The sequence below is a fragment of the Canis lupus genome, chromosome 6 (assembly GCF_003254725.2).
Source record: "Canis lupus dingo isolate Sandy chromosome 6, ASM325472v2, whole genome shotgun sequence".
Lineage (NCBI taxonomy): Eukaryota > Metazoa > Chordata > Mammalia > Carnivora > Canidae > Canis > Canis lupus.
Window position 1 is genome coordinate 63,569,334 of NC_064248.1, and position 25,697 is coordinate 63,595,030.

The 25,697-nt window shown below is 37.2% G+C and overlaps 1 protein-coding gene and 1 pseudogene across 1 annotated transcript in view; both read left to right on the forward strand.

Annotated features, from left to right (window-relative positions):
* The first annotated feature begins 11,716 nt into the window (after positions 1-11,716).
* Positions 11,717-13,435, forward strand: LOC112679116 (G2/mitotic-specific cyclin-B1-like; annotated as a pseudogene).
* A 10,904-nt stretch (positions 13,436-24,339) lies between these two features.
* Positions 24,340-25,697, forward strand: part of TTLL7 (tubulin tyrosine ligase like 7) — a 149,724-nt gene continuing 148,366 nt past the window's right edge. Inside the window, exon 1 of the mRNA XM_025417860.3 lies at positions 24,340-24,472. The gene's annotated coding sequence lies outside the window, so the exon portion shown is untranslated. The remainder of the gene's footprint in view (positions 24,473-25,697) is intronic.

The window sequence follows — 25,697 nt, forward strand, 5'->3', positions numbered from 1 at the left end:
AGTGAATTTCTCAGCAGAAAACGTTCAGGCCAGGAGAGAATGGAATAATATATTCTGAGTGTTAAAATAAAAATAAAAATAAAAATAAAAACAACTCTCAACCAAGAATACTTTACTTGGCAAAACTATCCTTTAGAAATGAAGGAGAGATAGACTTTCCCAGACAAACAAAACCTGTAGGAATTCATTACCACTAAACCTATCTTACAAGAAATGCTGAAAGGAGTTCTTCAAGCTGAAAAGAAAGGATGCTAATTAGTAACATGAAAACATGAAAATATACAACACAGTGATAAAGGTAAGAATGTATATATGGTCAAATTCAGAATACTCTAACACTGCAATATGGTGGTATGTTAACTCCCCCAGTAGAGGGCTAAAGGGCAAAAGTACTAAAAATATAATTAGGGATAAATAATTTGTTAATAAATATGCAATATAAAAATAGGTAAACCATGATATCAGAATCAGGAAGGAGGGAGTAAAAGAGTAGAGCTTTTATATGTGATCAAGATTAAGTTGCTATCAGTGTAAAATAGACTTATATCTATAAGATATTTTCTGTAAGTTTCATGCTAAGTGCAAAGCAAAAGCCTATAATAGATTCACAAAAGATAAAGAGAAGAAAATCAGAACATACTACAATGGAAAAATCATCAATTCACAAAGGAAAGCAGCAAGAGAGGAAGGAAGCAATAAAGGAACTACACAACAGCCAAAAAACAATAAGATAGCATTAATAAGTCCTTGCATATCAATAATTACTTCATATGTAAATGGATTGAATTGTCCAATAAAAAGGCATGCAGTAGTTGAACAGAAAAACAAAACATAACAAAACAAGATCCAACTATATGCTGCTTACAAAAAACTCACTCCAGCTTTAAGGACACACATAGGCTCAAAGCAAAGGAATTATAAAAGAAAGACAATACCAATAAAAATAAAAGAACACAGGGGAAACTATACTTTTTTTTTTTTTTTTTTGGGAAACTATACTTTTATTAGAAAAAAAAGACTAAGCTAAATATGGTAACTAGAAACAAAGGTCATTATATAATGATAAAGGGGTCAATTTATCAAGAAGATACAACAATCCTAAATATATATATACACCCAACATCAGAACACCTAAATATATGAAGCAAACACTAATAAGACTTGAAGGGAAAATTAAACAATACAGTAATAGTAGGGCATTTTGATACCCACTTTTATTTTTTTTATTTTTTAAAGACTTTATTTATTTATTCATGAGAGACACAGAGAAACAGGCAGAAACAGGCAGGCTCCATGCAGGGAGCCCGACGTGGGACTCAAACCCGGGTCTCTGGGGTCTCGCCCTCGGCTGAAGGCGGCGCTAAGCCGCTGAGCCACCCGGGCTGCCCTTGATACCCACTTTTAACAATGAGTAGATAATTTAGACAGAAAATCATCAAGGAAATGTTGGAATTGAACCACACATTAGACCAAATGGACCTAAAGGACATTTATAGAACATTCTATCTAACAGCAGCAGAATATACATTCTACTCAAGCACACATGGAACATTACCCAGAATAGATGATTGATCACAAAAGAATTCTCAGCAAATTTAAGAAGAGTGATTCATACCAAGTACCTTTACTGATTATAATGGTATGAAATTAGAAGTCAGCAATAGGATTTGTTGATGAATTGGTTGTGTGATGTTGGAGGAGGAATGGAATCAAGGAAGACATCATTTTTTTTAGCCAGAGCAATTCAAAAGATGAAATTTGACATTAATTAAGATAGGAGAAGTGAGAGGAAGCAGGTTTGGTGGGCATTGAGAGTAGAAATCAAGAGTCTGGTTTTGAACCCATTCAAATTTCAAGATGACCATTAAACATTCAAGTATCAATGTCAAAAAGACAATCAGATATATGAATCTTGAGCTCAGGTGAGAGGTTAGAGATATAATTGTCCTTTGTGTACACGTTTCTTAGGAGACTTTATCATTATACCTAAGAACCTGGTATAAGTTCCCTGAAATACTTATCTAGAAGACATTTAAAGTGATATCTCAGGGCATGGTGCATCCAAAATTAGTGTCTTATTCTCAAACTCTGTCACAAGACCAAAGTCAACTCCTTCTCCCTCTGTCTCTCTCTTCTTCTCTCTCTTCCTTTTTCCTCCTCTCCCATCTCCTCCTCTCCTCTCCTCTCCTCTCCTCTCCTCTCCTCTCCTCTCCTCTCCTCTCCTCTCCTCTCCTCTCCTCTCCTCTCCTCTCCTCTCTCCTGTCCTCCCCTCTCCTGTATCCTCCTCTCCTTTCTCCTCTCTTTTCTATTCTTTGTTCTCTCTTACGTTCTTTCTTCATCATCTGCTATACTGCTTAGGAGACTAAAAAAAGGTTTGAGTCCTACTTCCTGATTGCTCAAGAAGAGGCAACCACTGGCCCTAACGACTGGAGTCATATCTTTCCCATTGAGCAATACTTCCTCAAAGGGGGGCTGGATCAGGACTATCATGACACTACCAAGTAAAATAGGGATAAGAAAAGGCAAACAGTACATTTTTTTTAGAGCAATATAAACCCAGCAAAGACCTACACCTAACCTCTGATATAGATATTATTTGTCCATGGGCAGCCCTAGTGGCGCAGCAGTTTAGTGCTGCCTACGGCGGATCCTGGAGACCTGGGATGGAGTCCCACTTGGGGCTCCCTGCATGGAGCCTGCTTCTCCCTCTGCCTGTGTCTCTGCCCCTCTCTCTCTGTGTGTTTCTCATGAGTAAATAAATAAAATCTTTTAAAAAAAAAGATATTATTTGTCCAGTGAAACTACTAGGAATAAATTCTCATGCCAATAGTATTCCACTGATTTTATCTTTTAATACTTTCATTGTGATTCAGTTAAAATTTCATTTTGATAAGTAATAGTTAGAATGTTAATAGATATTAAATTAAGAAATAACCTGTCATAAGAAAATTGATCATAAGGTTAACTACAAATTTACATTTCCAGTAAGATTGCTAAGCAGTGTTTCCTTATGGTTTGAATCATTGGCTAAATCAGATTCTTATTTATCACTTTAGCTCAGAGTTTACTTTTTATTTTTTTTAATTCAATTAGCCAATATATAGTACATCATTAGTTTCAGATGTAGTATTCAGTATCTCATAGTTACAGATAACACTCAGTGCTCATCACATCATGTGCCCTCCTTAATGCCCATCACCCAATTACCCCATCCCAAGTCTACCTCCCCTCCAGCAACTCTCAGTTTGTTTCCTATAGTTAAGAGTCTCTCATGATTTTTCTCCCTCTCTGATGACTTCCCATTCAGTTTTCCCTCCCTTCCCCTATGATCCTCTACACTATTTCTTATATTCCACATATGATGAAACCAAATGATGATTGTCTTTCTCTGATTGACTTATTTTGCTCAGCATAATACCTTCCAGTTCCATCCACGTCGATGTACATAGTAAGAATTCATCCTTTTGTTGGCTGAGTAATATTCCATAATATATAGCATATATAGCATATATATGTCATAATATATAATATAACATAATATAATATATATATATAACATCTTCTTTATCCATTCATCTTTCAATGGACATCTTGGAATTTAAATCACTATTCTCAAAAATATCTCCTTAAGCCTGGCCACTACAGTAAAGATAAGAAATTTATAAACCTATTATATCACTCCCTTTCTTAATTGTTTCTAGTCTTCTCTCACTATTGATAAAATAAACTCCAAACTCCATAGCCTCATTTCAGCTGCACAAGAATGTTAATAGTATTTGGTGTTCCACAAAGAGGAAGATTCAAGAATGATGTTTTGAATGGCTGGGGACATGATTAGATAAGGGGATTTAGGAGTACTTTCATGAAGGAACATTCACATGCAGATCTATCTGGGAATAGAATATAAAACATGGCTAGGATACAGAAGGAATTAAGTTGTGTGGGTTTAAATTCTGGAGAGCATTTAAGGCTTTTATTAGAAAATTTAATTGGATTGGACTGGTATTTGGAGACTATTTTATATTTATGAAAAGTGGAATCTGATAGTAAAATTTTTCCTTTAGGAATATGATTCATACTATAATTTGCAAGTCAGATTGGTCTTTTTGAGGCTTCCAATTTAGTGAAGCAAATCAGAAAGAAACATTTGTAGTTGATTTAATTGCATTTACCTATTTCTTTTGATTAATATTGCAGTTCTGATGAAAATAAGAAGCCTCATAGTCTGAGGGAACACACAGAATATGATAGTGAACAATCAGTATAATGTCTTTCCTGGATCCATGCCCTGGTATCCTTTTAAAAATTTTTCTTTGAAGCTTTAATATAAGAATAAAGATCAATTTTTCACCCTTAGAGTTTATGTGTGTGTGTGTGTGTGTGCGTGTGCGTGTGTGTGTGTGTGTTACTGGATTTTGAGGACAATTACAAGGTCAAAGTGTGAGTTGTTTTGGCTTCAGTTAGGCTAGATACTAGGGAACGGTAACTAAGACAAAATGCATTTTAAACTTTCATAGCAGTATTGGCTAATTTATCACAACTTGCATACGCTCAAAGGATATAATATAATGATGAAAAATGGTTTCTGAATGGAAATAAAATTTTTATATTACTTGGGCTTAACAAGGTCAAGAGCTCTCTTCACTTAAAGACATGCAATATTTACAAGAAAGAAGATCCAGAGGAGGAGTTTTGTGATTCCCTTGGGATTCTAGGTCTAATTTATGAATTCTCAACTAATTTTTTTCTAGTTTCAGAAAAATAAATTGATGGCGCCAGTAAGTAACTTATATCATTTATCTTGTTCTAAAAAATCAAAATATTCAATTTATATCTTTAGAAAATAAGTGACCCAAATAATTTGGAAAAAAAGGAAAATAATTTCTAAGCTTTAAATAAGAGGATATGAATAAATGTAAAATTCATGATTTTTCTCTTGAAATATCAAAGCAAGGAAAAGCATGACTATACCAACATATCTGGAATATTCAAATTTAATTAAAGGAAAGCATTCTGTCTTTAGAAAGAGAAACTTTAAAAAGGGCATTATGTATAATTTTCTCAATACAAATCAGTGACTGCATATAAACAGTTTATGAAATAAAGACATTGAAGTCTGATTCATGCATTTTTAATGGAAGTATCCTCTTAAGATGGCATTTTCCTACAACTGCATTTCTGGGGTTATAGACAGATAATGGGGTAGCACATGGGCCATGACCTAAAGAAACTTAATAGTATCTGGAAGGCTAGATTAAATATTTCATAAAAGTAAGTCTTTAAAAGAATGCAATCATGGGCTATGTCTAGTTCTGGAAATTTCAGAAGTAATCCCAGCCTACTAGGAGGAGAACATGAAGAGAAAACTCTAAAAGAGTAGCGCATAAGTACAGAGCTGGAAATCTGAAAACAAAGATACAGGTACTGCTTTCAAGGCTAGTCCTTGATCAGATGTTCTATATTACCATTCCATCAACTTTCTAACCCTAATTTAGCTCATTGCAAAATGAGAGAAACTAGTGTCTACTTTATGGTATCCCTGTGAAGATTAAAATGGGTTAGATCATACAAAGTACTTAGTATAGCATATGATGCAAAGCAAATGCTAAATAAAAATGTTGGTTCCTTCTTGGTTTGGTTTCTTCTTGCCAGCCTTAGTGCCACAGCTTCTTCTGTATCAGCAGAATTCATTCCGAGAAGAAACACAACTACAAACTATATAGAATAAGACATTTATTTTATGGGATATGCATTTATTTTATGCAAATGTAGAAGAAGCTAGTCAGGAAGTCTATGTCAGACATGTATGGCCTTTGCACCTAGTGGGGAGCCTCATATCACTAGAGGTAAGCTGGGCTGGCAGTTCAAGAGAGACAGATGAGAACTGGGGGAGAGAAAGGACAAACTAGATCTTGCAATGGTGAATGGAACCCATGAGAACAAACTTGATTCCATGAGGACAACATGAACCTCAATGGTGTGAGAGACCTGCTGTCGAAGCTGGTGTTCTTTACCATGAAGTTTCACATATACCTGGCTCAGGACACTACAAGACATCTGAGGAAAGCTGGAAAAGCTGTATACCCCAATGGTATCCCACAGCGTCAAGGTTAACTGCAAGGTCAACAATAGCAACCGTGAGCTGCCAGAGTGATGGCACCCTGCACCAAACTTTGGAACACAAAAATGGTAGCTTTAAATTTTTTCCACCATACAGATTTTGAGGAAATTTCTCTTGTGGCCAACCCTAACCTGAGACTACACAGGAGAGGGCATTATAGGAAAGAGATCCAACTTGGCTAAGCTAAAACAGTGAAAAACAGCTACAGTTTACTTCCTGTCAACTTAACATTTGTACATACTTCTTTAAACTATATTGTCAAATAAAGATCATAATAAAATCAAGCTTCCATCTAACATGTTGCAAATATTTCTTATACAAATCAAAATCATGCACATTCTTTTTCCAAAAAGGGTACAAATTTCCTTATACATTTTGGATCATGAACTTTTTTTTTTCTAGGTGGATCACATACATTTTTGAGAGCCTATAACTTAGATTCTGAAATGCTAGGCTATTATTAACACATTTTACATTAGATCATTTGTTTTTGCAACTGGTCACATGGTTGTACCTGGTGTCTATAGTCACCTCCTTTTGCTACCTGTTTGCCCTCAGCACATACCTTGATAGGTCATGGTTCTTTCTTTGGTAGGTGACTCAAACTTTCATTTCTGAAGGGTCTGGGTCCTTAAAAGTCCTGCCTATATATTGAATTGTAGTTTTCCACCAACTTATTTGAAACAGCTTTGTTGAGATATTTTAAATGCCATAAATTTCACTATTTTTTGTGTGTGCAACTCGATGATTTTTAGTAAATGTACTGAGTTGTTTAACCATCATCACAATTCAGTTTTAGAACATTTCCATCATCCCAACAAGATCCCTCATGTCCCTTTGGAAACACCCTCCATTCCTACTCTCAGCCAGAAAACAAAAACCCTACTTTCTGAGTCTGTAGATTTGCCCTCTCTGGGCATTTCATATAAATGAAATCATACAATATGTGATTTTTACATTTGGTTTCTTCAAATTAGCATAATGTTTCCAAGGGTCATCTATGTTGTGACATATATTGGTAGTTTTTTCTTTTTAGTTATCTCATAGAACATGAAAGTATTATGAGTTGTTCCCAGAGACCTCTTATATTCCAGACATACTCTTCCTTACCTCGTTGTGTAGTAGCAACATGATATTCCCTTGACAGAATCAATCACCCCAGTAATACATTTAACTCTCTTTCTTGTTGATTCACAGATGTAACAAACCCTAAATGGACAAGCAACAATCTCAACTCCCAAGTTAATGGAACTACTGCTGTGTCTCCTGATGGAAATATGTCACCCTTGGGAACTAAGAGATCTAGACCATCAGAGCCCAAACTCTATATCAGCAGCCCAAAGTAATACAGGAAGCAAAAGTTTTCATAGAGGATCACAAAGGGAAGTACCTCTGTATAAAGGGAAAATATGCAATAAAAAAACTAAAAAATATGACTATATAGATAGCCCACAGTTGCTTAATCTATTTGCATGCCATTGTAATTCTCTTAGTGAGGGTGTGATGTCCTTATGGGCCCAGGAACTTTGAGCTGATGGGAAATGACTGTTCCCTTTACACAGTAACATAGAGTCATAGGCAAATAAACAAAGACATCCTTTAAAATTTTCATGTATTATTTATCATGTTTTTTTGCATTAATTTTGATTTTGAAAATATTGCATGAAATATTATTAATCTTGATTACTAAGTATTTGACACTCAAATGTTGTGCCCTATATGAATGCTTCACTCATTTCATCCTAACTCTAGCCCTGATTAGAGGTAATATTGAGAAGAAACATTCCCATTTCAGGCAACTGCTTCTCAGACCTATAAACTTTTGGAAATGGGAGAGCCTCATATATTGGTCACTGATTTAGAATTAACACTGTAGTCTAGAGAACATTACCCCTGCTTTGTAAAGTGCTGTCATCTAGCTGATGCTTTTAACTGAGTCTTCAAAAGGCTATTATGCCATCCTAATTGGCCAGCAGCTACTTCAGGGTGATGGAGTGAATTCTGTGTGTTTTGTTGCCATACTTCATTTGCTATAAAATGAACTTCTTGGTGAGAAGCAATGTGTGGAATATACGGATGGTAAATAAGGCATCCTCTAAGTTCATATATGGTGGCTTTGGCAGAAGTGTTGTAGGCAGGGAAGACAAATCTACATCTTGAGTAAGTGTCTGTTACAGTGAGAACAAAGTGCTCTGTCTTTCATGATATAAATAGGCAATACAATCAGTCAGGAGGTTCTCTGAGTCCCCTGGGGAAGATCCCCTATGGTTGGTTTTTAGGTTATTGAGCCAGCTCAGCCTTGGTGATTAGAAGTCTGTATTGCTAAGCAAATATATAACCTTTATTTCTGCTGCCTTGGACAATTTGACATGATTGTACTAGATGAGGATGAGGTCGCTAGGGAAAGAGGTTGACTGATGGCCACAGAATTGGTCATAATGCCCTCCTGCTTATTGGAAGCTTATTCTATTGAGCTTGTTCTTTCATGAGCATTTTTACCTGAGACATAAATATCTTCATTTCCAGAGGCATCTATCCACATATCTCCTTTCCTGTCACCAGCTTTCCAATTGTGTTCCTACCAATTTTCTGACTATCTAGTTAAATCATTAGCCACTGTCCATGATGTAGAGTAGATTTCCGCCTCTAATATTCCAGAAAAATGAACAGCCAGATTTACTGCTTAAAGTTCTGCCCACTGGGGCAGCCTGAGTGGCTCAGCGGTTTAGTGCTGCGTTCGGCCTAGGGCATGATCCTGGAGACCTGGGATCGAGTCCCACATCGGGCTCCCTGCATGGAGCCTGCTTCTCCCTCTACCTGTGTCTCTTCCTCTCTCTCTCTCTCTCTGTGTCTCTCATGAATAAATAAATAAAATCTTCAAAAAAAAAAAAAGTTCTGCCTACTGGCAGGATTTCCCTTCAAGGCCTTTCCAGAATGGGGCTATATTGCTGTAGTGGCCCAGTCCGTTTTTGTGTAGTGTCAGCATATCATGTAGAACCATATGTAAAATTAATCACTTTTTTCCCCTAAGTCAACCGGCCATAGGGAACATCCCATAAAAGGAAGGAGAAATTATAACAGAAATAAAAGCCATAGGTATCTGGGCTATTTGTTCCTACAACTTACTTGTATCTTCAGGGCCTTCTCAAGACGAGTCTCATTTATATAACTTATTTTATGACAGAGTGCCATTGTACACACCCAACATTTATGACTTTGGATTAGACAATGCTCAGTGCATGACGGATAGCTCTGATTGCATGTTACATTACAGCCCATGAAAGTCAGTATTCCCTTTCTACTAAGGCCCACTAACAAATCAGATGATGTTTCTTAGACGTATAGTTATATTTTGAGAGTGGCATAGCTTTGTTCCAAAATCTTTAATGTCTGCACTGTAATACAATTATAGATATCTGTCAAAGGTTCCATGCAGCATCCTGTTTACTACATATACTTTTAGCACTAACATGTTTGCTGGGTTACATGACCCAAGTGGAAGAATAGCTTGCATTTCTTCTGCATCCCACTCAAAATTGGCAACTTTTCTAATTATGCAGTAAATAGGTCAGAATAGCATACCCAAATGAGTATATGTATTGCCTCCAAAAATCCAAAGAATCCCACTAGTTGTTATACTGTTTTCTTAGTACTAAAGAAACCAGATACAACAACTCATCCTTTACTTTGGATGATGTAATTTAACATGTTTGTAGAAATTAGAAATCAAAATCCTAGAAATTCACTGAGGTATGAGGCCTCTGAATTTTTGTGAATTTACTACTATGTGACATTCCTGCCTCTTACCAAAATGTCCAGAAGAGTTTCTACCCTCTGCATACCAGGTCAATCATCATGATATCATCAATGAAATATAACATAGTAATGTCCTATTCAATGTAAAAGCCACTAAAGTCCCTAAGACTAGATGTTGGCATGGGATAAAGAGTTGCTATAATGAGGTAGGAGCATGAAGGTACATTGCTGGCCCTAATAGCCAAAAATAAACTGTTTTTGGTAGTATTCCTAATAGGTTTAGAGAATAAAAGCATATGCTGGATCAACAGCTTGCATACAAGGCTCAGGGATATGTTGAACTTCATATGGAGCAGGCACTGCAATTGACATTAACATCTGATTAATTTTACAGTATTCCATTGTCATTCTTCAAGGAACATTTATCTTCTGCATGGGTCATGTCTGTGCTTGAAACACTCCAATGTTTCCCTCAACCTATAGGACAGAATCTAACATCCCTGGCCTTACATACGAGAAACACCTTGTGTTATTTTTCTTTTTATCTTTTAAGAATTTTAAGGGTTTTTTTTTTCTTTATTTAGTGAATTTAGTCATTTTGAGTATATTTTTGCACTTGGGGTAATTTTTTTCATGTGAGTAGCAATTTTTTAGCAACATCTATTGAATAGTTCATCCCTTCACCAATAATTGTAATTCTACACATGTCACATACCAAGATTCCACATAGTCATGCATTTGTTTCTGAGTTTTTCATTTAGTTCCACATGTCTGTTCTATATGTATGTATGTAGGTATCTGGTGTCCCTATTTTGGGTGGTTTCCTGAACCATTGGGAAGTCCATGGTGAAGGAAAGCATAAAGTCTTCCTCAGCTTTATTCTTTTTTAAAGGATTTTATTTTAAAGTAATTTCTACACCCAATGTAGGGACCAAATTTACAATCCCAAGATCAAGAGTCACATCCTTTACCAACTAAGCCAGCCAGGCACCCCCTTACCCAGTTTTATGTAGCTACCTCAACTCTATTGTTACCCCTGCATGATTCCTATGTCATGGATTTTCCTCCTTATACAAACATTAAAATTCTAGCTCTCTGCTTTTAAGGACTATATTGAGTCCTGATAACCTTACAAGCTATTACTTACCATTCTAACTTTGAATTTCTGCTGATTCCTGGCACTTCAGGTTTTCCTTTTCTTAATTTTGAGTTCACCAATAAGTTGAAAAAATATCTTGCGTTTTATTCAGTGTTTCTATGCATTTAAAGCAGGTACATGGTATATCTTCTATGTCAGGTCAGTCCATCATATCTACCACATTTTTATTACTTGGGAATTGTTTCTTTCCTTGAAATTACATATATATTTTTTGCTTCTAAATTCTCCATTTACTGGCTTTAATATTCATTGCTTCAGGGCAAAGTAGATAAAGTTCTACACCAAAGAAGTGTGTAGAAATGCTAAGTGGAATTTTTAAAACACTCAGCAGGCACCACATTCTGAAACCAAAGCACTTTTGATTCTTAAGGGCTAAGACTTCAGAGGAAAGTTTTTGTTTTGATTTCTAAAAAGATTTAGTTTGGATCATCAAAGCCAAAGCCTATATGACAAGAGCACAGACATTATAAAAGATAAATGGTAAACAGAGCAAAATGCAGAATATGACATCAGCTCCTCAGAAGCACAGAAAATAATTGTCAATCAAAAAGTCAATATATCAACAAGGGAGCCTCTGCAGCAGGATGCCAGGAAACCTTGTAAGCAAGAGCCACAGATAGACCACCCAAAATAGGGAGACCAGATGGGGATTCAGCTGAGTCTCAAAGAACCATCAAGCCTATGAGAGCCAGTGATGCCTGGGATAATAATCCAGTCCTACTCACTTCCATATATCAGGTGACAAGCTACACCATCAGCAGAAGTAAGTAAGGAGAACCAGAAGCCCCCTCTTCCACTACAATGATAATGGCTAACATTTACTGAGCATCTACTATGTTTTAGAACCTGTTCTAAGCATTTACATGCTTTATCTATTTAACTCTGATAACAATCTATGGGTTTAGTAGTGTTATTGCCTCTGTTTTAAAGATGAGGCAATGAGGGTGTGCCTTGGAGGAAGGGCTGTTGATCTGTGGAGGGTTCAGGTCCCCTCTCAGGTGGCTCCGTGGTCTGCTTCTCCCCCACTGAGCTGCCACCTGGTGAAGAGGAAGCCAATGGCGCTCTGGGTCACCAGCAACACAAAAGTTATTGTTGAAAATATGGCGAAGATCAGTATGGCATGCGCAAAGCGCATGCCTCTGGCCACTGCTGTAGCCTCCAAGCCCCGACTGAGGCCAAGAATTGCTTTTGGAGACATTGGTAACAAAGTCAGAGAACAACCACAGGCCAAATTGCCTCTGAAAAAGGAAGCAAAAACTTCGGTTCCTGGAAAAGTCATTGCTAAAAAAATACCAAAGCCTCTGGAGAAGGCACCTGAGACTGTGCCTGTACCTGTGCCGGAACCAGAGCTGGAACCTGAGCCCATTAAAGAAGAAAAACTTTCTCTGAGCCTGTTTTGGTTGATACTCCCTCTCCAAGCCCAATGGAAACATCTGGATGTGCCCCTGCAGAAGAATACCTCTGTCAGGCTTTCTCTGATGTAATTCTTGCAGTGAATCGTGTGAATGCAGAAGATGGAGCTGATCCAAACCTTTGTAATGAATATGTGAAAGATATTTATGCTTATCTGAGACAAGTTGAGGAAGAACAAGCAGTCAAACCAAAATACCTACTGGGTCGTAAAGTCACTGGAAACATGAGAGCCATCCTAATTGGCTAGTACAGGTTCAAATGAAATTCAGGTTACTGTAGGAGACCATTACATGACTCTTTCCATTATAGATCAGTTCATGCAGAATAACTGTGTGCCCAAGAAGATGCTGTAGCTGGTTGGTGTCACTGCCATGTTTATTGCAAGCAAAAATGAAGATATGTACCCTCCAGAAATTGGTGACTTTGCCTTTGTGACTGAAAATACTTAAACACCAGATCAGGCAGATGGAAATGAAGATTTAAGATCTTTAAATTTTGGTCTGTGCTGCCGTCTAAGCCTGCATTTCCTTTGGAGAGCATCTAAGATTGCAGAGGTTGATGTTGAGCAACATACTTTGGCCAAATACCTGATGGAACTATCTATGTTGGATTATGATATGGTGCCCTTTCCTCCTTCTCCGATTGCGGCAGGATCTTTTTGCTTAGTGCTGAAAATTCTCGATAATGGTGAATGGACACCAACTCTACAATATTATCTGTCATACACTGAAGAATCTTTTCTAAATGTTATGCAACACCTGGCTAAGAATATAGTCATGGTGAATCATAGGCTTACAAAGCATATAACTATCAAGAGCAAGTAGGCCACATCTAAGCATGCTAAGATCAGCACTCTGGCACAGCTAAATTCTGCAATAGTTCAAGATTTAGCCAAGGCTGAGGCAAAGGTGTAATTTGTAAACATGAATTGCAGTACTGTAATATCTGCAAATAAAATTGGCACCATGTGCCATCTGTATATATTATATGTTACCTTACTTACTTTTAGTAAAGTTTGTGGTCCTTTTTAACTTCTTAAAAAACTAATAAAGATGAAGCAATGAAATACAGAAAATTTAAGGTTGCTAGAATTTGATAGATTCAAGATTTTATTTCCTTTGTATCCAGATACTTCCTTTATATCCAGACAGTGCTGAAGGAAAAAAAGTGAGAAGATAGTCCTTGAAAAGGATTAAAAGCCAGATGGATGTTTGAATTTGAAAATAATTTACATCCTGAAGAAAATTACCCACCCCAATAGTTGAGTTTTTCCAGAGAAACAGAGTGTATGCATGTACATGTTACACTAATTAATTAAAATATTAAGGAATTGGCTCACACAATTATGGAAAAGTCCCATGATCTTTGTTTGTAACTGGAAACACAGGAAAACTGGTGGTGTAGTTCCAAAGGCCTGAAAACCAGGAAAGCCATGATGCAAATCCCAGTTTGAAAGGAGAATACCAATGACTTGGCTCACACAGTCAACTATAGAGAGAAAAATCTCCTATACCTTGCTTTTGTTCTGTTCAGGCCACCAACACGTTATATGAGCCTTGCCCACATTGAGGAGGGTAATCTGCTTTACTCAGTCTACCAATTTAAATTTAATCTCATCTAGAAACACCCTTACATGCGTACCCAGAAATAATGTTTTAACAACCATTTGAGCATCCCTTGGTCCAGTCAGGTTGACACATGAAATTAACTATCAGAAGTTTACCCATAGGGATGCCTGGGTGGCTCAGCGGTTGAGAGTCTGCCTTTGGCTCATGGCCTGATCTGGGGTCCTGGGATTGAGTCCCTCATCGGGGTCCCTGCAAGGAGCCTGCTTTTCCCCTCTGCCTATGTCTCTGCCTCTCTCTGTGTGTTTTTCATGAAAAAGTAAAATAATCAAAAAATGTTTACCCATAAAATTAGCCATCACAAGTCCACCCCTTGTCAACTTGTCAGCCATATACATTACCTTAAATCATACTTAATCTCCAAATAAAGACAACATAAGGCCATAATTTCACCTAACATGATACAACTACTCTGCTTGCAACTGAAAAGCACTAACCTCTTCCTCAATAAAGGAGATAATGTCCTTAAATAATGGTTACTCTTTTCCTTCATATCCCATAACATAAATACTATGGTGTAAGATTAATAATATTTTATAAGTCTAAAATACGTCATGAACAGAGAATGAGAGAAAAAAGAAATTAGAGACATTTGATAATATATATACACACATACACAAGCATATTATGACAAAATAAGGGGGAATACTCATAACAATTAAGTCCATATTTTTAAAAACTGGTCACATGGTCATAGCAGGTATTTATAACTACCTTGTTCCACTACCCATTCTGTAGTCCCTTTGTCTTTATTTTTTTTAAAAAAAGATTTTATTTATTCATGAGAGACAGAGAGAGAGAGAGAGAGAGGCAGAGACACAGGCAGAGGGAGAAACAGGCTCCATGCAGGAAGCCCAATGTGGGACTCGATCCCAAGTCTCCAGGATTAGGCCCTGGGCCAAAGGCAGGCACTAAACCGCTGAGCTATCCAGGGATCTCCTCCCTTTGTCTTTAGAAAGCACCTCAGCTAGTCTTGGTTCTTTACTTGGTGGAGTGACTCAAATCTTCATTCCTGATGGGTCTGGGCCATTGGTAGTCCTACCTGGATTGGATTGTTGTAGTTCTCTATTGACCATAAATCACAGAACATGGTAATACTAAAAGATGTCCTAAGAGATCTCTTGTATTTCAGACATACTGCTCCTTACCTCCACTATGGAGTAGCAGTCCAATTTCCCCTTGGTAGTCAGGATTAATCACTCAACTAACACAGTAACTCCCTTCTTTTTGATTTAGAGGCATGAAAGAGTCCAAAGTGGTTGCAAAGCAGTCTTAATTTCCAGTTTCATAAAATCATGGTGTGTTTCCTGGTGGAAAAATTCTTCCCTTTGGAATTAAGACCTCTAAGCTAGCAAAGCATAATGTCCTGGGGAAAGGAACCAAAAATTTTGGCTAGTGGGGCACTAGGGGTCTTATCAGTGGTATTTTTCCATTTCTATCCTTTGATTCTTGGACCCATAAATCCTTGATTATGGAGAAATAACACCATATATCTCACAGTAATTCAGAGCATATACAGTCTCTGGAGAACCTTGCTCCAGCCCTATAAGGTATTGCCACCTAGCCAGTGTCATAACCAAATTTTCAAAAAGCCATTCCAGTATTCTGTTAAAGTGGCAACTTTCAGATGGTGGGGATTGTGTAAAACCAATGAATTCCATGAGCATGGTGCCCTTGTCACACTTCTTTTGTTGTGGATTTCCTTGACCAAAAGTTATGCTGTGTGGAATACCTTCATGGTGGATAAAGCATCCTATAGGTCTACAGATGGTAGTTTTAGTAGAAGTGTTGAATGTAAATCTGTATCCAGACTAAGTGTCTATGCCAGTAAGAAGAAAGTGATAGAAGCAGTCCAAGATAATCAACCTGCCACCAGGTAGCTGACTGATAACCCTGGGGAATGGTATCATATAGAGGGCTCAGTGTTAGTTCTTGCTGCTGATAGATTGGGTACTCAGCAGTGGTCATAGCCAGGTAAGTCTTAGTGAGTGGAAGTCCATGTTGTACAACCTTCATCTTTGTCATCATGGCTACTTTGTTCATGAGCCCATTGGGTGATGCAGGGGTGACTGCCAGCAAAAGACATTTAGGTCTATGATCCATTTTCAGTTAACTTTTGTGAAGGGTGTAAGATCTGCCTAGATTCCTTTTTTTTTTTTTTTTTTTTGGCATGTGGATACCCAGTCATTCCAGTAAAATTAATACGTTTTAAAAGGCAACACATTTAAGCTTTAAGAAGCAGGACCAACAAGATTGAAAACAGGCCTTGAGGATGTTAGAGGCATCTAACCAAGAAGTGGAGCAGAGATTGGCAGTAGCCCAGAGGAAAGCCAAATGAGCAAGAACCACCAGGACTGCTAAGGAATGGGAAGGATTTGGGGCAGGGACTTGACTTGCTCTAGAGCAATGATTGCTAAGCCAATTCCTTGGTTATTTACTTTATAATATTTTATTTGAAACAGTACTTTTTGTTATATTCATGACATCAGAGTTTTGAAAAGTTAACATATAACCCAAACTATAAATTTTTACTGAATTTGCTATAAATAAACTCTGGAGGAAGACAGATCTGAGTTTATTTTATTTATTATTTATTTATTTATTTTATTTTTTTATTTTAATTTTTTATTTATTTATTTTAAAGAGATCTTATTTATTTATTCATGATAGAGAGAGAGAGAGAGAGAGATAGGCAGAGACACAAGCAGAGGGATAAGCAGGCTCCATACGGGGAGCCCGACATGGGACTTGATCCTGGGACTCCAGGATCACACCTTGGGCCGAAGGCAGGCGCTAAACCGCTGAGCCACCCAGGGGTCACCCAGATCTGAGTTTAAATGCCAATTCTTCCTCCTTATTAGCTGTGCCACTTTGGGCAAGTTATTTAACCCTTTCCAGCTTCTACTTGCTTATATGTAACACGAAGATAATAATAATACCTAGTTTATAGGGTTGTGATAAGCATTAAATTAGATAATACATGTAGAATTGTTAGCACAGCATCTGGTATGTAATAAGTGTGCCTGCATGCAACCATAAACGCATAGCTAAAAAGTTCAGGGAATAAAAATTTAAATTTGACAGCATCTCCCATGGGAATTTTTATAGACATATCAATAGATAACTATGATGCAGTGTGATAAGTGGCTTAATAGAAGTATCTAAAAGTGCTATAGGAAAACAAAAAAGGGAGAAAGCAATGTGTAGGGAATTTGAGGAATCTTATACAAACTAGATGACTTTTTAGTTAGAGTTGAGTGAAGTATATTTCTCTAAGGAGAATATAGCAAGTAAGCCTAATACATGACATAAAATTCCGGGTACAATGCCAATCAACTATAAAAAAACTCCCACATTTTTAAAAGACATACAAATGATAAAAATGTATCTTTCAAAGATGGTGTCTAAAAATATGATTGTAATTAAGCTTTCATTCCTTTGGTACAGAAATCATCACACTTTTGTAACGTGCATGTCTATTGTTTGAATTTCACACATTTGACTTTTGGCAGAATGAATACATTGTGAGTCAAAGTAGGGGTTTTGTTAAGTAAGTTTTTAAAAGATGCTCAGGCTTCATGAGTGTTACGGCTCTCTCAGAAATCACATCACGGAGTATTTGTCTTGGTACCAGCACTAACAGGACTCTATTTATTTGCCAGACGGGAAGGAGTCTGCTCCCACATTATGCATATTGGATGTGTATGAAAGGCTCCAAGCTGTGTAACATAATGCAACAATAGTCACAATGCTAAAGAAGCAGAGAAGATAAATGTAAAACTAAAAAGGGAAAAAGCATTTTTATGTTCACAAAGAAGTCCATGTTTCTTTTGTTGCCTTACTACCAACACTCCCACCCAAGCACCTGGTCTCTATACTGTGCTTTGACACTGAATGTATCGAATACATTTAAGAATTCAGCCAGTATTATTCTGGTACCTTTTTCATCTCCCAGGTTCTTTAAATGTACACATGGTACTAGGTTCTCTGAAGCTTCACTGATCAGATTGCTTCCCCCTACAATTAAAAATCCCCTGAATTTTTATTTCCATAAGTGGGAAGCTGCCAACTGAATTAAGTGATAGGTGGACTTCAAAAGATTATTAACGTAGAAGTCAGGATGCTGGTTCTAGCTCTGCTATGCATAATTATGTGATGTTGGTCTAGTCATGTAATTGATCTGGGTCCTAATTTTTAAATGACAGAATTGATCATTTCAGCCATATTTTGTGATTCTATAGATATGAGTGCTATAAGAAGAGTTTTATTCATAGGGAACCATATTCTTTGTTTTTAACATATTCATCTCATGAGGAATACATATAGCAAAGGATGCATGCATTGTATGTTTTCATGTCTTTTAAAGTGGAGACTCCAATATTATGAGACTTTAAAAATATTCAAAAAGCTTTTATTGAGTGATTGCTTAGTGGTTGGCCTGGGAGATAGAGTGAGGAGTAAGGCAGACTTGGTTCTGTTCTCTAGAGAGCTCAGGGAAGGCAAATATCAAAAAAGGTAACGGGATTCCTGGGTGGCTCACCTGGGGCCGATCCTGGAGCCCCGGGATCAAGTTCCGCGTAGGGCTCTCGGCATGGAGCCTGCTTCTCCCTGTGCCTGTGTCTCTGCCTCTCTCTCTCTCTCTGTCCATCATGAATAAATAAATAAACCTTTAAAAAAAAGGTAATAACGTGCATGATAAGAAGTGGAATAAACTTTGGCTATGTACAATTAGGAGACTTAGGATAGTCTGTGTAAGAGACAATGTTGGCATAAAGAGAGAGAGTTAAATTTTGAGAATGACTTTTAGGGAATAAATGACCATATCTTTTGTGCAGAAGTAGAGATAGAGGTTGTGTAGCCCTGGGTTTGAATTTCAGCTCTGCTACACACTGTGTCATCTTGGGTTACCTCTCTAAACCAGTTTTCTTAACTATAAAATGGGGATGATAATAGTACTTAGCTCATAAAATTCTTAGCATGCTTGGAGGAAATAATGTCGTGTCTAACACAATAATTATACCAGCTATCATTGTAATTATTGTTTTTTTTTTAAAGATTTTACTTATTCATGAGAGACACACAGAGGCAGAGACACAGGCAGAGGGAGAAACAGGCTCCTCACAATAAGCTCGATATGGGACTCGATCCTGGGACCAGGATCACGCCCTGAGCCAAAGCCAGATGCCCAACCACTGAGCCACTCAGGCAGGAGTCCCTCATTGTAATTATTGTTAATGAATAGTATTGTGTCTTTGGACCTAGTCTAGCATTGATATCAGTCTTTCAGCTATCTCTAGGAATCTTACAATTGGTAACATAGTCCTGAGGTGCACTACAAATGTTCTAAGAATTTTTTTCAATTTGCAAATTGACAAGCAAGCTGCAGTGTATCTGAGACAGGGCTTCATAAGACTTTTCTGGGCTCTTGCCCCTACCCGTACCCCAAGGTGGGGTGGGTGGAGAGGTGAAGCAGGAAAGGGATGGAGAAGGAGCAAGGAGCAAGACCTCTCAGGAAGCTCCAGCATTAAGTCCCAGAGCCCAGTACAGCAGACCCAATTGCTGTCCCAGTGAGATGTGGACTCAACTTTGTATGCAAGGTACAAACCTGTGTTAAGTCATGACCTGTTTAATTTTAGATAGTGATCAAAAGAATATGAGTTAGTAAAACAGAACAAACATAAAAAAGAATAACAAAAACAACCCCATGAGGGGTAAGGGAAAGATTTTTTTTAGCTCAATTGTAGCTGTATGAGAAGGCTGTATTCCATCCAAGTCAACCAGCAGCATCTCCTACTTTCCCAGCTGCTCTCATACTTCTGCAGGCAGACTTTCCAGTTTGCAAGACAATGGGAGTGTCTGCAGTTATACTTTCATCCCTTCTACTTGACCTTTCTAGCTTCCTTGTCAGCTCCATCTTCATCACTCTAAATTGGGTTCAGTTGCTTGAAACTTCTATCTTTCTATCAGACTTGGTTCATACAGCCTAATATGATACAATATAATATGATAGAATATGATATGATAATAATATACAGAAGAATAGAATTCATTTGGAAGAGCTGTGATCCACTCCAGAATTAGTGTATTAACATTTAAAATGACAAGGTGGTTGACACCCACCTCAATACCTAATCCAGAATCTAAACTGATTAGTAATTGACAATAGTTATTATTTACATACACCAGTCTCTTCACTGGAAAAACAATTAGGTAAATATAATCTAAATTTTCTCAATGTTTTAAGGCTTCCTTTGGTAGCATCCTCCCCACAGAAGATCCCAACCACTTGACAGAGAACTCTTTGAATTAAAATAATAATAAATTTGAATTTATTATAAAAATAAATGATAAAGTAAAAACTAATATGGTGATGAATTTTATTTTGTATTCAGCCTAATATGAACAATAAGATCCTCTACCTGGCTACTTTCAGCTAATTTCTTTGTGAACTTCTAAATGATATTGACATTGATATCATTATTAACATTATTATTTGTGATCTATCATTTTATAAAGCTTTCAGCTAAAACCACCCCAAAGACCAGCACCATGAGATGATTCTGACTCCTGGCACTTCTTTGAATGTAAGTCAGAGTATGGTGTGGCATGGCAACAACACTCAGGGGAACCTCCATCTACGGGCACCACACGGCTTCAGTGACTCTCAAGTGGAGGACAGAGAGAGGCCCTGGAAGGATACACCAGAGTGCTCCTTAGACACAGCAGTCAAATCTTTTTGGGACTTAGGGCATCTCCTCTCACAAAAGATAAACATTTGATCTCACTTTAGATGTCTTAAGGGCAAAAGTTCTTCACATCCCTTTTCCCATATTAAAATATCATTAATTTCCTCTATTAAGGACTTCAATAAAAGGATGTCAAAGGAGCAATTCAGTAAGACTCAACTTGTGTTAATTTGAGATATACATAACAGAGGTAAAAATAAAATGGCTGCACAGAATTAGCAGAAAAGAAAACTGGAAAATATGGTAGAACGGGAGTAAGATTTGAATCATTTCAAAGATGAATCAAAAAAGTAACTCAAAGAAAAAGGAAAAATGACAAAGGCTTCTACCGACTGAAAACCTTATACCTTGACGTCTTCAATTATGCTACATGATGAAAGTGGAAAGCTTTATTTTCCTAATTTAACAAATACTCCCTGCAGCAAACCAGAGGTGACAACATGCCATTTGTTTCTCAAAGTAAGAAGCCAGCCAGACATTAAGAAAAACTAGAATTGGGGCAGCCTGGGTGGTTCAGTGGTTTGGTGTCACCTTCGGCCCAGGGCATGATCCTAGAGACCCTGGATTGAGTCCCATATCGGGCTCCCTGCATGGAGCCTGCTTCTCCCTCTATCCGTGTCTCTGCCTCTCTCTCTCTCTCTCTCTCTCTCTCTCTCTGTCTCTCATAATAAATAAAAAATCATTAAAAAAAAGAAAAAAAGAAAAACTAGAATTGGGAAGACTTTTGCCTTTTCTGAGCTAGTTTTTTGTGTTTTGATATTGTTATAGCAAAGCTCCTACTGTGAGGTGAAATGCAGAATGCTTTAATCTGTTACCTAAGATTTGTTTTAATTACACATTGTAAAATGCAAACAGAAATGGTTGTTATGAAGGAAGTTTATACCCACAGATCCCTGGAGAGAGAAGGCCCAGCACACTCTGCAAGTCCACATAGGGAATATCATGGTCTGTGGGGAGGCAAAGGGAAAGGGGAAAATGTGGGTAAGAACCTTACTATTGTTTCTGAGGGAAGGAACAAGGGAGGAGGGTTCAGCAGGTATAGGATTTGTTAGTTTGAATAATTTCAGCAGTCTGTGGGAGATAACGGGCTAGTTGTCTGATATCTGGCCCTGGGGTTGTTAGGGCAAAGTAAAAGTCACCTTGAATTTGAGAGTCCATTAGAAGAAGTGGTTGGATGTGTGGGCTCTAAATTGATAGTTTCCATTCGAAATACATGCTAGCAGCTTGCTAGGAATCTCTAGGAATTAGCTGTCCCTGGGAGAGGTAGTCCTTCAGGGTTAGGCAAGGCTCTAGATGGCAAAGCATCAAAATAAAGAAGCTAAAAAAAATAAAAATAAAAATAAAAATAAAAATAAAAATAAAAAATAAAATAAAGAAGCTAGACTGCATGATTATTGCACAGAAATATGTCATACTTCATAACTGAGTCTGAAAAATATCCAGCCACAATTCATATTCAAAATATAGAAAACTGAAAAACTTTAATGTTCTTTCTCATCAATATATAAAAGCCATCATTTAATTTTCATGCAAATGTACTTTGTCTACTACCATTTGGAATATTTCATGTTTATGTGTAAATTTTGCAAAACTTGAGGTGCCTGGGTGGCTCAGTTGGCTAAGCATTTGCCTTTGGCTCAAGTCATGATCTCATGGTCCTGGGATCAAGCCCTCTCCATAGGGCTTCTCTATTCAGCCAGGAGCCTGCTTCTCTCTTTTCCTCTGCACCCTGCTCCACTTATACTCTCTCTCTCTCTCAAATAAATAAAGAAAATCTTTTTTTTCTTAAGATTTTATTTATTTATTCATGAGAGACGCAGAGAGAGGCAGAGACAGGAGAAGCAGGCTCCATGCAAGAAGCCTGATATGGGACTCGATCCTGGAACTCCAGGATCATGCCCCGAGTTGAAGGCAGATGCTCAATCACTGAGCCATCCAGGTGTCCCTAAATCTTTAAAAATAAATAAATAAATTTTGCAAAACTTTTTATTTCTGCTTTTATTATCTCATTTGTTACATTGACAGATTTGTGTAAGTTGTATGACATATAGCTAAATGCAGATTGTTTTAAAATTAACCATCTACCTTTTTAAAAAAATATTGTATGAACAGCAAATGACATTTTTTCATATTATATTATTTAACTTTGGCTAAAAAAATAAATAGCTCAAAAACCTAGTACAGGTAAAAATATATTATGACTTTTTATTTAAATAAAGCATATTTCCAGATCTTTAAAGTGACCAATCAAATATGGCTTAGCGATAACTGTTAGTCTCTCAGAATTTATACAATCCCCCATACAAATCAGGTATATCTAGGCATAATGGATCAGTAACCTTTGTTGGGTCCTCCTCCTTCTAGACCTTTTACTTCAGAATGCCTTAGGACTCAGTTTGGGGGCCTTTACTGTTTCTATGAATATCCATTCTTTTAATACTTTTGGCTAGACTCATGACTTTAAATCCCATCTATATGCTTTTAACTCCCAATTTTATTTCTCAAGCCCAGACATCTTTCCCAACTCCAAACTCATACATTCAACTTTCTTCTTGACTACTTCATTTTTGAATGTCTGATAAATATCTCAAGCTTAACATGTCTAAAATGGAACTCCTTATTGCCTCCCCCAATCCCTGTCCTACATCACCACCAAATCTTCTCCAATATGCTTCTTTAATCAGTGTATGTCCATACTTCCACTAGTCAGAATGAATAGGACCTTCTTGACTCCTCTCTTTCTCTTGTATCCCACGTCCACTCCATAAGCAAATTCTCCTGGACAATCCTGTTCTGCTTTCACAGCTCATTTTTTTTCTGGTGCAAGTTTGGGAGCCTGAAGTTTATTTTAAATCTTACAGAGTTAAATGTTGTCATAGTCTGCATTCATAGTCTCTTTGATAATATAATTTCCTCAGAAATTTAGGATGCTCTTGATCTATTTCTCTGCTGAAATTCCTCATTGATTTTTGTATTCCCTTTTACATTTGATCCTTTAATATAGTAATCATAATTATTTTAAAGATTCTGATTGTTGCAACATCTGTGTCATCTTAGTCTATTCCTGTTTATTGTTTTATCTCCTTTCAGTAGGTTGTTTTTTCTTGCTTTTTAAAAGTCTTGTAATTATTTTTATTGACTGCTAGACATTATGTGCAGGACAGTAGAGACTAAGGTAAATAGTATTCATTCCTGGATAGAGGAATACCTCTTCTTCTGTTAGACCTTTAGTGGGGGCTTGAATCAATATAGCCAAAAGTTGAACTGGGTTTGGGTGTATTTTTTGCTTTTGTTGCCTTCAGTGTACCAAAGGCCTCAAGTTTTCTAACAGTTGAGCTACTACTCCTTTGTGCCTTGGATGGGAGATGAAGTGCTAAAGGGTTTCTCTCATTGGTTTTGCTCCACTTTCAGCTTTCAATCTCTACTCATACTCTTGCCCCTCCCCCAATAGTAGAATGTTGTTGCAAGAGAGATTCTCTGTTGTCCAGTTCCAACCTCATTCTCTGGCAGGCCTTATACAGCTGAGTGTTGGAAGTTGACCTTTCTCAGTATGTCTACACATTCTGGCCATGGCAACCAAACTCTGCCTTATATCTGGGGCTGGTCTTGTGCAGGAGTTTCTTGTCTCTCCTCCAATGGCAGCAGAACTTTGGTAAGATTCAAGATCCAAAATTTTTTTGCCTCTCCTCCAAAAGTAGGTGAATTTTGCTCCTGTTCCTTCCTTAGATGCATTGAGTTTTTGCCTATAACCTGTAGGCATGAGGATTTGCTGCCCCTTCTCCCAGCGATTTAAATATTTTGCTTGATAGGAGAGAAGAAAACAGGGAGGCAAGTAAGGCCTTGTGCTCATTTCCTAACAATCACGTATTATTTCTTCATACCTGCATTAGTGATGTGGCTCTCTCAAATCTCCTCTGCCACCACTCTTTTTGTGAATACCTTGGAGAGGCTTGTGGGAAAACTTGAAGATGAGTGCCATCTCCCTTTGTTTTTGGGTTATCCCAAACTGATGTTATCTCAGACTGATGCATCAGCCCACAAGTGTCTGTAACATTTTTTAAAAATTTTGGCTATTCTTTTTCTTATCCATTTGCATGGTGGCAGCCAGTTTTTCCCCTATCCTGCTATAGATAAAAAGATTCATGTGTTCCATCTTTCTTTGAAAGAGTTTGTGGCCTCATTGGAAGATTACTCAGTTGCCTTGTGATCTCAACTCTCTGAACCTCAAGGAAAGTTATGCCTTTGAGATAAACTACTCTTTTTCTTTTCAGATTTTAGTTTTAGTGTGATAATCTTTACAATTTTGTACATCCTAAGTAGAAGCTAAATTATTGTGTTCTTCATTTTTAAGTTATAGAAATTCATTCCAGATAATTTAAGCAGAAAATCTTGGCATATTGGCATATTGATACTGGGGAACCAGTAAAATCTGCAGATAAGGTAAAGAAGCAAGCACAAATTAGACAAGAACTAGAGTAATTCCTAGTGTCCAGATAATAAGGACTAGTTAGTTATCTAGTCAAATTACGTTAACTGGAAGGAATGAATTCCAACCCTCCTAGATTCCAACTATTCTCTACATTCAAAGTCTTGGAGAATTTTTACTTGATCAGTTTAGCCTTCATGTTTATCTTTTGGTTTTAAGAAGATACCATGTTTATACCAATGGGAGACAGAAATGCACCAAAATAGGTGTTATGTTACTGGTATAGGATGAATATATTTGCAGCAGGCAAGAAAAACAATTTTCTACTCTGCCTATGAATGTTGCTGATTTACTGATTCCAATCTATTATAATCAAGATTTCATTTATTTGTCCAACAAATATTTATTGGGTATTTGTTATATGGAAGACAATGTTCTTTTGAGAATTATG